The sequence below is a fragment of the Eleginops maclovinus genome, chromosome 23 (genome assembly GCF_036324505.1).
Source record: "Eleginops maclovinus isolate JMC-PN-2008 ecotype Puerto Natales chromosome 23, JC_Emac_rtc_rv5, whole genome shotgun sequence".
NCBI lineage: Eukaryota > Metazoa > Chordata > Actinopteri > Perciformes > Eleginopidae > Eleginops > Eleginops maclovinus.
The window spans coordinates 16945055-16957413 of NC_086371.1; the positions used below are offsets into that span (position 1 = coordinate 16945055).

A 12359-nucleotide genomic window follows, 5' to 3' on the forward strand; every position below is an offset into this window, starting at 1 on the left:
ATGAAATGGCAATTGAAAAAAATCCACTAACCATTAATGTCCATAGTGGCTATAAGAAACTCATTTTTAAAGGGGAAGTCCCACGAATCAACCTATCAAAGTACATTCCAGGAGTAGAAGCAAAGGATTATGTTTGTTTTTGTGACTGTAACAAAATCATTTGTATTGTGGCATTTGACATTGACATATCTTAGCCTCTTAGCCTATTGTAAGGCATCTATATTTATTAATCAATGGCGTAAAGCACCACCTGTTCAGATCAAACGCAACACCGCAGAGCATGCTGGGTCTGACGTTAACTAACATGCTAGGTGGCGTCTGCGTATACTGAGGATTTTTACATTTCGGTATGGTGAGTGAGCGCTTTCTGCTTGTTGTGAATGAATACATATCACAGGAGAGATTAAAGGAGTTTTGGAAAACGTTGAGGAGGGCAGCAGGATAGAGAGGCCGTGTGGACTTTAGCATTGAGAGTGAAGGAGCAGAGAAGTTGAACCTGGAGCACGACCTCACGTTCAGACAGGTGAGTTCAAAAACACACATTGGGATGTTTCAAATCTCCAGAGGAAACCTCAATGTTGCTCGGGGTTCCTCTTGGTGCTGTGTTTGCTCTAATGTGTGTGCTTGTGACTGCAGCTGCTGCGGACTTTATATTGTTTGTACAGCTCCATGCTGTCAGCCTTGTTGTTTCTATTCAGTTGTTGATAATATAAGAAATGACATGCGGTTTACTTCTTCGTTACACCCGCCGTGGTGTCTCATTTTTGTTTAATTGTCTGTGTTTTGTCCTGTTTTCTGGTCAGTTCTGATGAGGCTAACCAAAAGGAGGATGTTGTATGTTTAATAATCAGTTGAGCACAATGCTGCTAAAAGGGCCATCTATTAAAAATGAATTGTTGGTTTGGACATGAATACTCTGGGGTGTATGTTAATGAATTGTGTTTTGTGGAGAATATGCCCCCCCAGAGAGAACTATGCAAAGTCTGATAGACTCAGGTGATGTCACTGGAGTCCATTACAACCCTCACAGTACAAGTCTTAATAGGACTTAGAGAGAAAATCATCTCTAAACAGATTTCTGTAGATTTTGGTAACTGAAACATTTCTTTTTTTCCTGGTTGTATTGTATTTTCCAATCGCGTTTGAGTGTGGTTTTGTTCGTGGCAGGTTAAAGGTTTGTTGGGAGAACAGAGGTAGAACACATTGGCCTCATGCAATATCTGAATGATTTAGCTTTGTATTCATCTCTACTAACAGATACCTGCATATTAATGCTGAACAACTAGTAAAACGCTTTTCAATCGCTGACCAAAACTGATGGTGGTCAAGTAGCATTGTTGGTAATGTAGTCGTAAGGTTTTGACAAGAAGGAAGAAAGAATAGAATGAACAGGACTATTTCTAGTTTTGCTGCATTGATTTTGGTCCTCTACTGTCTGATGATGTTAAAAGTCTCCTATTATGCTATATTTGAACAATATATTGTAGGGCAATATCTATACAAAACATGTCTGTGAAGTGTATTGCTCAAAATACCAAACAGATCACCCATTGTAGCATGCCTCATCCCCCTCTATTTCAGCCCTGTTCCTGAAGTGCTGATTCTGTGACTGGCACTTAAATTTGAGCTGACCTGAAGCTGGCCACGCCCCTTTGGAGCATCATGCATGAGAAGTTTATATATATATAGGCTATATCCCTCCTGCAGCCATCCTGCCGAATACACAGGCACAGAGCTGATCGAGGGGATAAAGCTCGCGACTGTGGGGGACGATAGGTTTGGACATGTCACCTGGGTGGGACGTTGCCAGGAGTTCAATATACTGTAAAGCCAGCCCACATTTTGGTTATGAAATCATATCGGAAGCAAATCGGGATCAGCTCGTTTGTACCCCCGTTTTTTATGGGTAAGGTGGAAAAGAGAGAGAGTTGTATTTTCTGACACTTTGAGTCTCCTTGAGCTTGAGTCAGCAATGTTCAAAACAACAGCTAACGCCAGAAACCTAGGCGTAGTCATGGACTCTGACCTGAATTTCAACAGTCACATTAAAACAATCACTAAGTCCGCCTACTATCACCGGAAGAACATATCTAGGATTAAAGGACCAATGTCACAGCAGGATCTAGAAAAACTTGTCCATGCTTTTATCTTCAGTAGACTGGACCACTGTAACAGTGTCTTTACAGGTCTCATTAAGAAATCCATTAGAAAGCTGCAGCTGATTCAGAATGCTGCGGCTCGAGTCCTCACTAACAGTAAGAGAGTGGATCACATCAGTCCAGTTCTGAAGTTTTACACTGAGAGAGTGGATCACATCACTCCAGTTCTGAGGTCTTTACACTGGCTTCCTGTCTGTCAAAGAATTGATTTCAAAGTTCTGCTGCTGGTTTATAAGGCATTGAATGGTTTAGGCCCAAAATACATTTCTGATCTCCTTTTACATTATGAACCATCCAGAACTCTCAGGTCTTCTGGAACGGGTCAACTTTCTGTCCCCAGACTTAGATCTAAACAAAGAGAAGCAGCGTTCAGTATTATACTCCAAATATCTGGAACAAACTCCCAGAACCCTGCAGGGCCGCTGCAACTTACTACTTTTAAATCCAGACTGAAAACATTTTTTTGCCGCTGCTTTTAATTGAACTGTTCTGATCTAACATTGCACTGTAACTTTTATTCATGTATTTTATACCTGTGGTGTTTATTTCATTATCTTTGCTCTTAAATGATTGTTTTTAAATGCCTTTTATAATGTGTTTATACTGCACTATTTTTTTTTTCAACGCTCTTAATGTCTTTCATGTTTGTAAAGCACTTTGAATTGCCTTGTGTTGAAAGGTGCTATATAAATAAATTTGCCTTGCCTTACACACCGGGGACACATAGTTATATGTACGAGACATCAAAAAGTGCATTTTGCATAATAGGGGGCTATTTTAAAGGAGTGTAATGTTATATCGGCACATCACTCATTCAATATTTTTCCCTCATAAACTCAGGGTAGGATAGGCTACATATTAAACACAGCTTTTAAATAATTGAAACATATGTGGCAAGCATGGGGGTGTGTAATCACAGAAGTGCTCTTTGGTGATGGGATGAAACAGTCACTGTCAACCATGAGATGTGAGCCAAGGAAAGTGTCTTGCCAAGACAAAGCGACAAGATTAAAAAACCTGTATTAAATGGCTCAGGCTCAGAACACTTTAACATCTAACGGACATGCTTCAGCTGCTGGCCTGCATCCAGCCAAAGAAGTAGACCACAACACTGGCCAGTTTCTAGTTAACTTGAATTATCTCTGAATTAAGGGACTTTTTAAAATTTGTATCTGTATTATTACCGACATCAACACAGTAATATGTTACAGCTTGTTGCCAGACTCAAAAACACGCAGCGCCTTCATTTGCTTTCTTCTGCTCACTTGTAGTTTGAAAACTTCTGTCTCTGTGCATCTGTCCAACTTTAACAACATGAATTTGCCCACCAGCCATCCGAACAGTGGTGTACCAGCCTGTTATTTACCCCCACAGTGTATTAAAATGCCAAGCAAGGAAATCATAATGAGTTTTTGAATCACGGTTGCTGACCAAAAGTGGGAGGCTGCAACTGCAATTTCCATTTTCATTTTCAGACACTCGGAGAAATGCCTTCTCTGCTATGTGCTAATATGCAATGTGTTTTTTTTTCCTGTGCGCATCTAAGATATTGTTTTACAGTAATTAGACTTTACGCTTGAGCGATTCCTTGCTTTAATTAAATGAAACTCAAAAGGAGCAAAAGTGTATTTTCAAGGGAACAAGGCTTCTGCAGAAATAAAACAGGATCTCAGGTATTGATTTGTCTGGAAGTGTTGGAGACAACACTCCTGGCTATCTGTCTGAGATGGCTTTTGACCCGAACAATGACAGAGTGAGAACCTGCAATGCAGACAACAAGCACCAAGCAGCGAGTAATGAGCCGCATGTTTGCTGTCTTTGTATTCCTGATGGAGGAATTTGGTTTTTCCTCACACACTGCTATTTTCCTCTTGTCCCTTTTGGATGTTACTCTTAAGAAAATTGCTCGCTTATGAAAATGGCACGCCATTCTTTTGTTCCTCCACTAAAAGATGTAACAGCTGCTTCTCAGGGAGTGAATTCTAAATGAGGCTTGGCATTGCCCTCCGCTGTCAGATCCCTCAATGACCTCTACTTCTCCTGCTTCCTAGCTCCCCTATAGCACCCCCTCCTCTCCTCTGTCATCCTCCACCTCTCTCCTCTGTCTCCCTTTACTCCTTAAGACGAGCCCCTTGTGTTGGGCGTGTTGACAGGGCTTTCGCACTCGAATGCAACCAGAGGGAAGCTGATGTGTCCCCGGCTGCGCAGAAGCATCACGGCATGTGATGGCACTTCAGCCTCTGCTCTTAACAGAATCCACAGGAGTGCTGGAAGTGGAAGAGGAACAAAAAAAGAGCATGGCGTCTCCTCAAAGAATTCCTGAACAATTATTGCTGCAGCGTTGATGAGCTGTGATATGTTTGTGTCACAGCATCTTTAGTTGCAGGTTGCCTCGCCAGGTGACACCAGGGGGATAAGTCACAGCCCCAAATCGCAAACGTGTAGCCAGGGCAAATCAGAGGCAATTCTCATGCTGAATGAAAGATTCATCCTCTGTAAAAATGTGTGAATGTCATAGCAAGACGGGGAAATTGTGTTTGCTAGGTTTATCAGCATGCGTGTTACGGGAGGATATGATTATTGAATGACTACATTTCTGAACATACAATGAGAAGCCTGGAGATATGAAGCAAGGGAGGGGGGATGCAGTGGAGAAGAACAGTACAGATGTGACAGAATCAGGGGAAGTGTGAAAAGGGAGTAAACCAGGCAGTGGTAAGACATTTAGGCCACACTGGGCTTTTTTAAATGCTTGCACAATATGCAGCTTGTCTGCTTCCTCAAATGTCCAGCTGCTTCTGTTCTCCTGGGTAACACTTCTACAATAAAATGCTGCTGTGACTCCTTATGCAGAGAATGCTATTATTCTCCCAAAGAAACAATCTGATCATACAGCGTCCCTAACGAGCAGCTCACAAATCCCCAAGTCATTGTAGTATTTTCCTGGGCTTTGTTGCAAATTGGGCTAGGGGCTTAAATCGGCTTAACCTTTCACCAGTAATCATAGGTGATTATGAGGATTTGGACATCCTGTTGTTCAGAATAATGACGGGGGGTGGCCAGGTAGGCAGTTATTATACTGCAGAGGGTTGCCAGACTTGTACAGTAGGTTTTTTGTGCAACACAATGGTCAGCTTGATAGGTAAAGGGTTCTGCTGGACTGCAATAAAAAGAAATCACCGGGCTTATTACAACAACCAGGCTCCATTTTTTATAAATAACACAGTAGCAAAATCAGTAGAACCCCTTTTCCCTTTGGAAGGTATATTTTATTGGAAGCACTCATCCAACCAGGCTCCAGCATTACTTTTTCCTTGTTCCAACCTAGCAGATGGAGTTTCTAAAAATTTCATCGAACAGATTTTCCTCCCATCTTTGTTTCCTTGACAACACGTCTAAACAAGGAATGGTAGGAACAGGTCTGAAAAATATCACAAATATCTCAGTGTATGTGTGAGTGTGTGACAAGGAGGTGAAAGGAAAGATTGTTGTGTTGTTGTGTGCAAGGCATGTTATTCCAGTTGTGTTTCCGACTGCGTTTTCCAACAGACTCACGTGTTGATTGATCTAGTCACCGCACTGTTCGCAACACGTGTGTGCAACGATGGAGGTGTAATGGAATAATATCATTATCTGTTCAGAGAAGGCCTTGCCGTGAACTGTTAGCCTTGACCATTTCCAAGGAGAGGAAAATGTCAGCTTGCCAGCAAGACCCCTTTTCATCCCCAACACAATACTGTGTGAAACAAAAGGTATTTTTGCTAGATATAGAATGGATTATGCAGCCTTAGCTGAGAATACTCTCCCCATCTCAGATCTACTCTCTGCTAACGGGGCCGACAATTCATCCCTCCTTATATTATTGACCTGTCCTCACTCCTGTAGATGGCTACATCAGCTGACAGGGTCTCTTTCTTTTGCCGGAAATTTCTTCATCTCCCCCTGCCCACTATGCTGTATCAGTAGTTAGTACAAGGGATTGTTACTATGGCTGTCTCGGTGGAAGAAAAGCTATTAGAGGACTGATTGTAAGCAGTGTTTGCATTGAGGCGGTAATCAACAGACTCGGCTGTGAAGCTATGAAGCCATCTGCCAGACAGAGAGGTCAATACAGAGGGTGAATGCCTTTGCACTTTCATTAAGACGGTTGGAGCATTAACACTTCATCTACCACAGCATAAAAATGTAACAAAAGAAACTGATGGAGATAATGGAATCAGTGCGCCAGGACATTGGTATTATTGAGGAAAGCGCTCCCTTTGTCAACAGAATTTATTTTATTGATTTATTCATTCAGAAAGACATAACTGCATCCTTTATTGAGGCATAATACATTCATTCCACGTACAAATGAAGAACCTTGCTCTCCCAGCAGAGTACAGAGTAGTGGAAGCTGAACCTCTCTTGTACTTCCTTCCTGTAGAGCTTCCTCTGTCAGTATGGATTAGAGAGTAGCGAGCTGGAAAACTTCAGAAACAGAACAACACCTCCAAATGCCGCCCCAAACTCATGAAATGCATGCAGCCATGCATATAAAAGATAGAGGGTTATTTTCAATATTAGTTATACATATTTAATGGTGGCCAAGGTGTGCACTCAGAAGCACAGTGTTTTTAAAGATCTCCATTCGACTGAATTGGCGTATATGATCATGACGCATATTTAAATTATAATAAGAAGTCAAATACATTGTCGTGCGCATATGAAAACAGAGTTGAGCTGTTGATGTGTGAGGACTGCATGATGTATAATTTCAGTATTGACATTGCGATGTGTGCAAAGGAATCCATTGTCGGACGTGCGGTGTTTGCATATGAACTCAAAGATTTCACGCTAGAACTGGCTGGTGCTTTATACAAAAAGAAAACTTGCACTCTTCTCGTGTTTCATGACTTAGGCTACCAGAGTTGTCCTTTAATTACTGTCTTGGTCGCTTTTTATGCTGTTTAGGAGCTAAATATGTTTCAATCTGCCATACAGTGAACATTACAGAGCTAAACTTGATAATGAATTCTTAAGCAAATTAATGTTTGATGAAAACGTTTTTTAAAACTTATGAATCAAATTAATGATAAAACGTTCTTAACTTGCTAAATTGAAAAAAAAATGTTTTCCCCCTCAAGCTCAAATTTGTCATAGTCATCATGGAGTGTTGTTTTTATAAGCAGTGCCTTCGATTGCTAAACGCCCTGTTGGTGCATTTAAGTTAAAGAGATAGTGAGCTGCTGAAAATAACCAAATACACATCATCTTATTGAAGATGTTTACGTGTTTTCTCGTATTGATTTGATTCAACATACACAAATGCTATTGCAACTTTGTAGTTTTTGACAGCCAATCATTGATTTTTCTTCTTTGAATGCATAGTCAAATAGAATTGTCAATATGGTGCCATGCTCACAATTTGCGACCACATTAAGATGACTTAAAAACAAGTTAAGGAGAGATTCTTCTTTTTGTGATTGGACGTCAATTTCAATATTCAAATTCAAACAAATGGAAACCATATGGCTGCTTAACAGGTTGAATTAAATCAACCTTATTCTGGTTTGGAATGGTCAGTGATAATAACACCATCAATAATGAAGTGCTAAAAAAAGGTAAAACATGAAAATCATTGGTGTGCTTTTAAAACTGATATGCGTTTGTTCTACCGAGTATTTGCGAGCCTGTCCAACCAGAGAAGACTCTAATGTGAATTACCATTGGATCCCAGTGGAACCCTTTCCCTGCAGGGAAGCAGACGTGCAGGTGAAAACCTGGTGAAACTAGATGTTTCACAAAGTTTTATTCATAAGTTTTGAGCCAATCCCCAACTGAGCCAAATGAATTATCTATGTTACGCTTTCAAACACTGCCAGCATTCCTGATGTATACACCATGGCAGAATACGGTCGATTGTGGATCCGCATTAGAGCAGACTCTCCAGAATTCAGTAAATATTCATATGGCCGTGCAGGTGGTAATCTGAGCAGAGAAATATCTGTGACCGCTACATCTGTCAGTTCAGTTATCTCTGCATCTGGCCCGTGTTGTACGGAAGCCAGTTCCTCTAAATAAAGACAGACTTCTGCATCCCCAGCTCCCACCCTCTGTTCTACACACAACACTTCCTCTTACCAGTGCCAAGCAGCCCAAATTAAATCAGGCCTAAATAAGATATATCTCCTTCTCCGTATCCTGGATAGACTGATCCTTGCAGCAGCGCTCTGACATTTCTCTCAGGCCGCGGGACGCCTCTGAAGGATTACCTCAGTGGGAGTGGGCTGCATTAGCTAGCCAATGAAGACTCACTCTATTGATAGCTGTCGCAGGTACACCTCAGCAAGGAGCCCTTGTGCGGCCTGTGGAGGGAAGTGAAATGAGTATAAATTGTTGGTGTCAATTCCAAAGAGGAGAGCTGGTCATCTGTAAAAGAAAAGATGTACGAGCCCATAAGGATGGGTAATTCCACTCCTCTGCCAAGAGAGGACATGGAGAAGATGACATTCTCTCCTCTGGCCTGTGACGGGTTTCAGAGTTGTCTAGTCTTGCTCAGCCTTTTTGAGACTTCCAATCTCTTTCCTTCTCTCCCACTTCCCATTTCTTATTTGCTCTGTGTTTTATGCACGAGGTATTTAATGTTGTGTTTAATCTGTGGGCAGTGCCTAACTATCTGCTTTCTTTTGTAGTGGGCCTATAAACTCTAAAATGGGTTTGCAATGTTTTGTCACTTTTTGGACGACCTAGCAAAACCCCATGCCTTGTTGCAACTTTAAACAGAAATTATTTTTTGTGAACTTTGATTTGAATACGTAATTTTTTTCTCCTTTATTCCCCTGCAGATTTACCTGATTGATTATACATAACATTTTGCTTTACTGGAAAATATGTACAACAACATAGTGTATATGATATATTTAGACGTTTATAAATATCAAGATTAAGGGACGTTTCTTTCATATTCACAAAATATCCAGGGATTAGCCCTAGACAACCAGACAGACAGATACACACACGGTCACGCACCCTCCTATTGATTGGCCCTTCTGATTTGTTTGCCACTGAGCCATTGTTTCCCCCTGTTAGAAAGGAGCGATGACCCAACTATCAATCAAGAGGAAGACGAAAGCAACAGCTTCTTCCATTGCATTCTCAAGGTCACATCAAACGGACAGCTCTGCCAAAGCAAATGTTGAACACCTTTTGATGCAGCCTTTACAAATTTGTTTAATGAGGAATGGATTTTCAGCCCTGCTCTTTTTTTTTTTGTGTGAACAGGGCCGGCTGTCCCTCAGGCCTGGGAACAGCAGGCGGTTCAGCTCCGCGGGAGCAAAAATCAGACGAAGAAGAAGAGCTGCTCAACCCAGAACCGGCTGTAAGGAGCAGCTCACTGGGCAGAATGACTCACAGACAGGGCATTCATACACACATGATGATGGCTGCAGCCTGTCTCTCCCACAACCACACCAGGCTGCTGGGCTCAAACGGATTGACTCCTCGGATGCTAAAGCGCTGTAGCCTAATGTTGTGGAAACCGATGGAGCTCAGTCATCAGGGTTGAATGAAACGGTAGACAGAGATGTGGGAAACATGTGAGCGATCTCATGAAAACATCAGAGGGATCAAATATATCAGGTCTGCTGCTTTTAAGTTGGGCCGCCCGGACAGAAGAAAATGAATAAAACATTGGGTCCGAAGTAACATGGCTGCCAACCAAATGGGAGGTTTGGAATTTCTAAGCAAAACATTTATTCATGACCAGCACGGGGAATGCAAAATATTGTTTGGAGGAGAGCGGCTCTGACAGGAATAGTGAAATACAATTGATGGATCGCAGCTTTATTGATTGGTTAAACACAGAGATGTATCTGCCATTGAATGAAATGCATATAAATCATGATCATCATTTCTTTTCTGTAGGCTAAGAGCCTATATGGTAAAAATGCCAACCCGAAAGGACGTCTTCCCGGCTAAAGAATGCATTTGGCCTTCTTCCCCTTTTATAATAACTCACAAAAGATGGTCAAGTCTTTCTAAATGGGTTAATGAAATCTTAGATTTTACCCCGCTGAGGAAGAGGCTATCGATCCCGCTGTGGGGAGGAAATCCTATATCACCATGCCAGTTCAGATTAATCATTGGACGAGCTGTATGGCATTGCTTTGCATAATGGAAGCGATCACACCCTTTCTGAGAGAAGTTTGGAATAACGATCAGAGAACCATCACTCTAAGTCAGAAAACGTGCAGCAGAAAGGGATGAAAATATGTTTGCCGGTCATTTCAAAGAGACATTAAATCAAATTGTTCCAAAATGTTCTCCGCTATGCTCCTTCCCACTATTTTTCTGGTGAGTAATAATAATTGTGGCTGGAATAATAGGTTCCAGTGAATGCAGTGAGTGTCTTGATTATTTTCATTCTGAGAAAATTATCTTTTTTGTTCTCGGACAAACATCTTTGATTGAACTGCCGCCTCTGCTGGGTCATTCAGCTAATCAATGGCTTGCAACATTTATGATAGAAAATGTCTCGGGTATCACCTCTTACTAAAGGAGGAAGAAAAAGTGATTTTTGTTTCATGAGGAAGTGTCAGCAGTCCTGATTGACATGTCCTTAGACGCAGCAACTAGAGGTGCGGATCTGTCAGCAGTGAGCCGTACTAAGCCTTGGCAGAATAAGCTGGGGATTGGAGCAACAAGAAGTCCAGCCGGGGTGGATGTCTCGGCTGTGACATTGTAGACTATGACAGGCTCCTGTTCTCCCACAGACAGGTAGAATTTATGGAAATCGGAATTGAGTGTTGAGACGGATGGAGCTGATCATTGTCTGTCCCATGCAGCAATCAGGTGAAACCCTGCAGGGCTGAATTTAAAGCAAATGTGCCCTATAAATCTCCAGCTTTCCTGGGCCGCCTAATGAAAACTAATAGACACACTATGAAAGGAGTCATCCATCCTGCTACTTTCCCTCCCCAATAACGGGTTACTCTCCTGTTGGCGCTGAAGTAGAGCTAAGTGTTTACACGCAAGTTTCTCCGGGGGGGGAAGTCATGTTAAAAGTAAACAAGCTCAAAACGAGGCTTCGTTAACTATTCATTTCACTTAAATATAGATACACATCACAGCATGTGTTCAAAATGGGTGTGAAATGTACATTGAAATGCTGGCCTACACAAGTCCGCCTTAAGTCTTCTGTCTGAACGACTGCATCAATAATGTAGAATACAATAATGTGCCACACGAGTAAAGGCAGACTTTTACATTAAGCTCTTTATCCATTATACACAACCAATTAACCAACCGTACAATCTTTTTTTAACTTCCATGATTCAACAACCTGTTTAAAGCTTCGCTTAGCCCTTAGACTCTAAGTCACTAGAGACCAATTCCTCCTAGTCTAAGAGGAATCGGCTTGTAGTGACGTCTCAGTCCTTTGGGTGCGTTTGATTTTTGTCCATGAACTGCCCAGGGGCGTCTCAGAACAGCGAAATGTACAGAATGGAGCTTATTATCTATTTAACATATTGTGGCAAGACAGCCTGAGGAGCAGGAAATTATAATGTGTAACTGTACGTAAGTGGTTTTCTATCCAGATGTAATTGTTTTTCATGCGATTTCAGCACAGTAACCCCAAAACTGATTTCTCAGGAATTGGAAAATTGATATGTATTTCCATACAGTATCTTAGTGTAAGCCCCTATCTATGAGTGAATGATGTTTTTTTACAGTACATTTGCTCCTTTGCCCTCAATAATATCATTTTGTCGCAAAGAGCAGGGGCCTGGGCCCATGCTGCTGGAACCACAGGGAAAGAGTCGGAGAGAGGGGGAGGGAACGAGGGGTGATCTCAGCCTACAGATAGGCACCGTGGAGATGTTCCCAAATAGAATGTGACTTTGATTTCTCACCTCATTTCACTCTCAGCTGTCAGATAGGTTTCTGCTCAGATGACATCTCCTTCACAACGATGCGCAAAAATGTGGAACGGCTCAGAAACGAGGCAGCTGCTGCCCTACATGCCAGACAGTCTCAGTGACATCATCACCTCTGCGGCCCTCCTGTGACTCAACAGCACTGACAACAACAATTACAACAACAGAACCTCACCCACAGCCATGCAAATGATGCACCGCACCTGACTGCAAGCCCCCCCCCCCCCCCCTTGACTGCACCCCCACCTCGTCAGCTTTGTCTGCATCTCCGTCCCCCCGCGAGCAG

At 42.1% G+C, this 12359-nt stretch overlaps 1 long non-coding RNA gene across 1 annotated transcript; it reads left to right on the forward strand.

The window, feature by feature from the left end:
* Positions 1 to 288: 288 nt before the first annotated feature.
* On the forward strand, positions 289 to 10412 carry LOC134860027 (uncharacterized). The gene is made up of 3 exons (XR_010165184.1): positions 289 to 523; positions 9228 to 9298; positions 9420 to 10412. It is a non-coding gene; the product is annotated as an uncharacterized LOC134860027 (long non-coding RNA).
* Positions 10413 to 12359: the final 1947 nt, after the last annotated feature.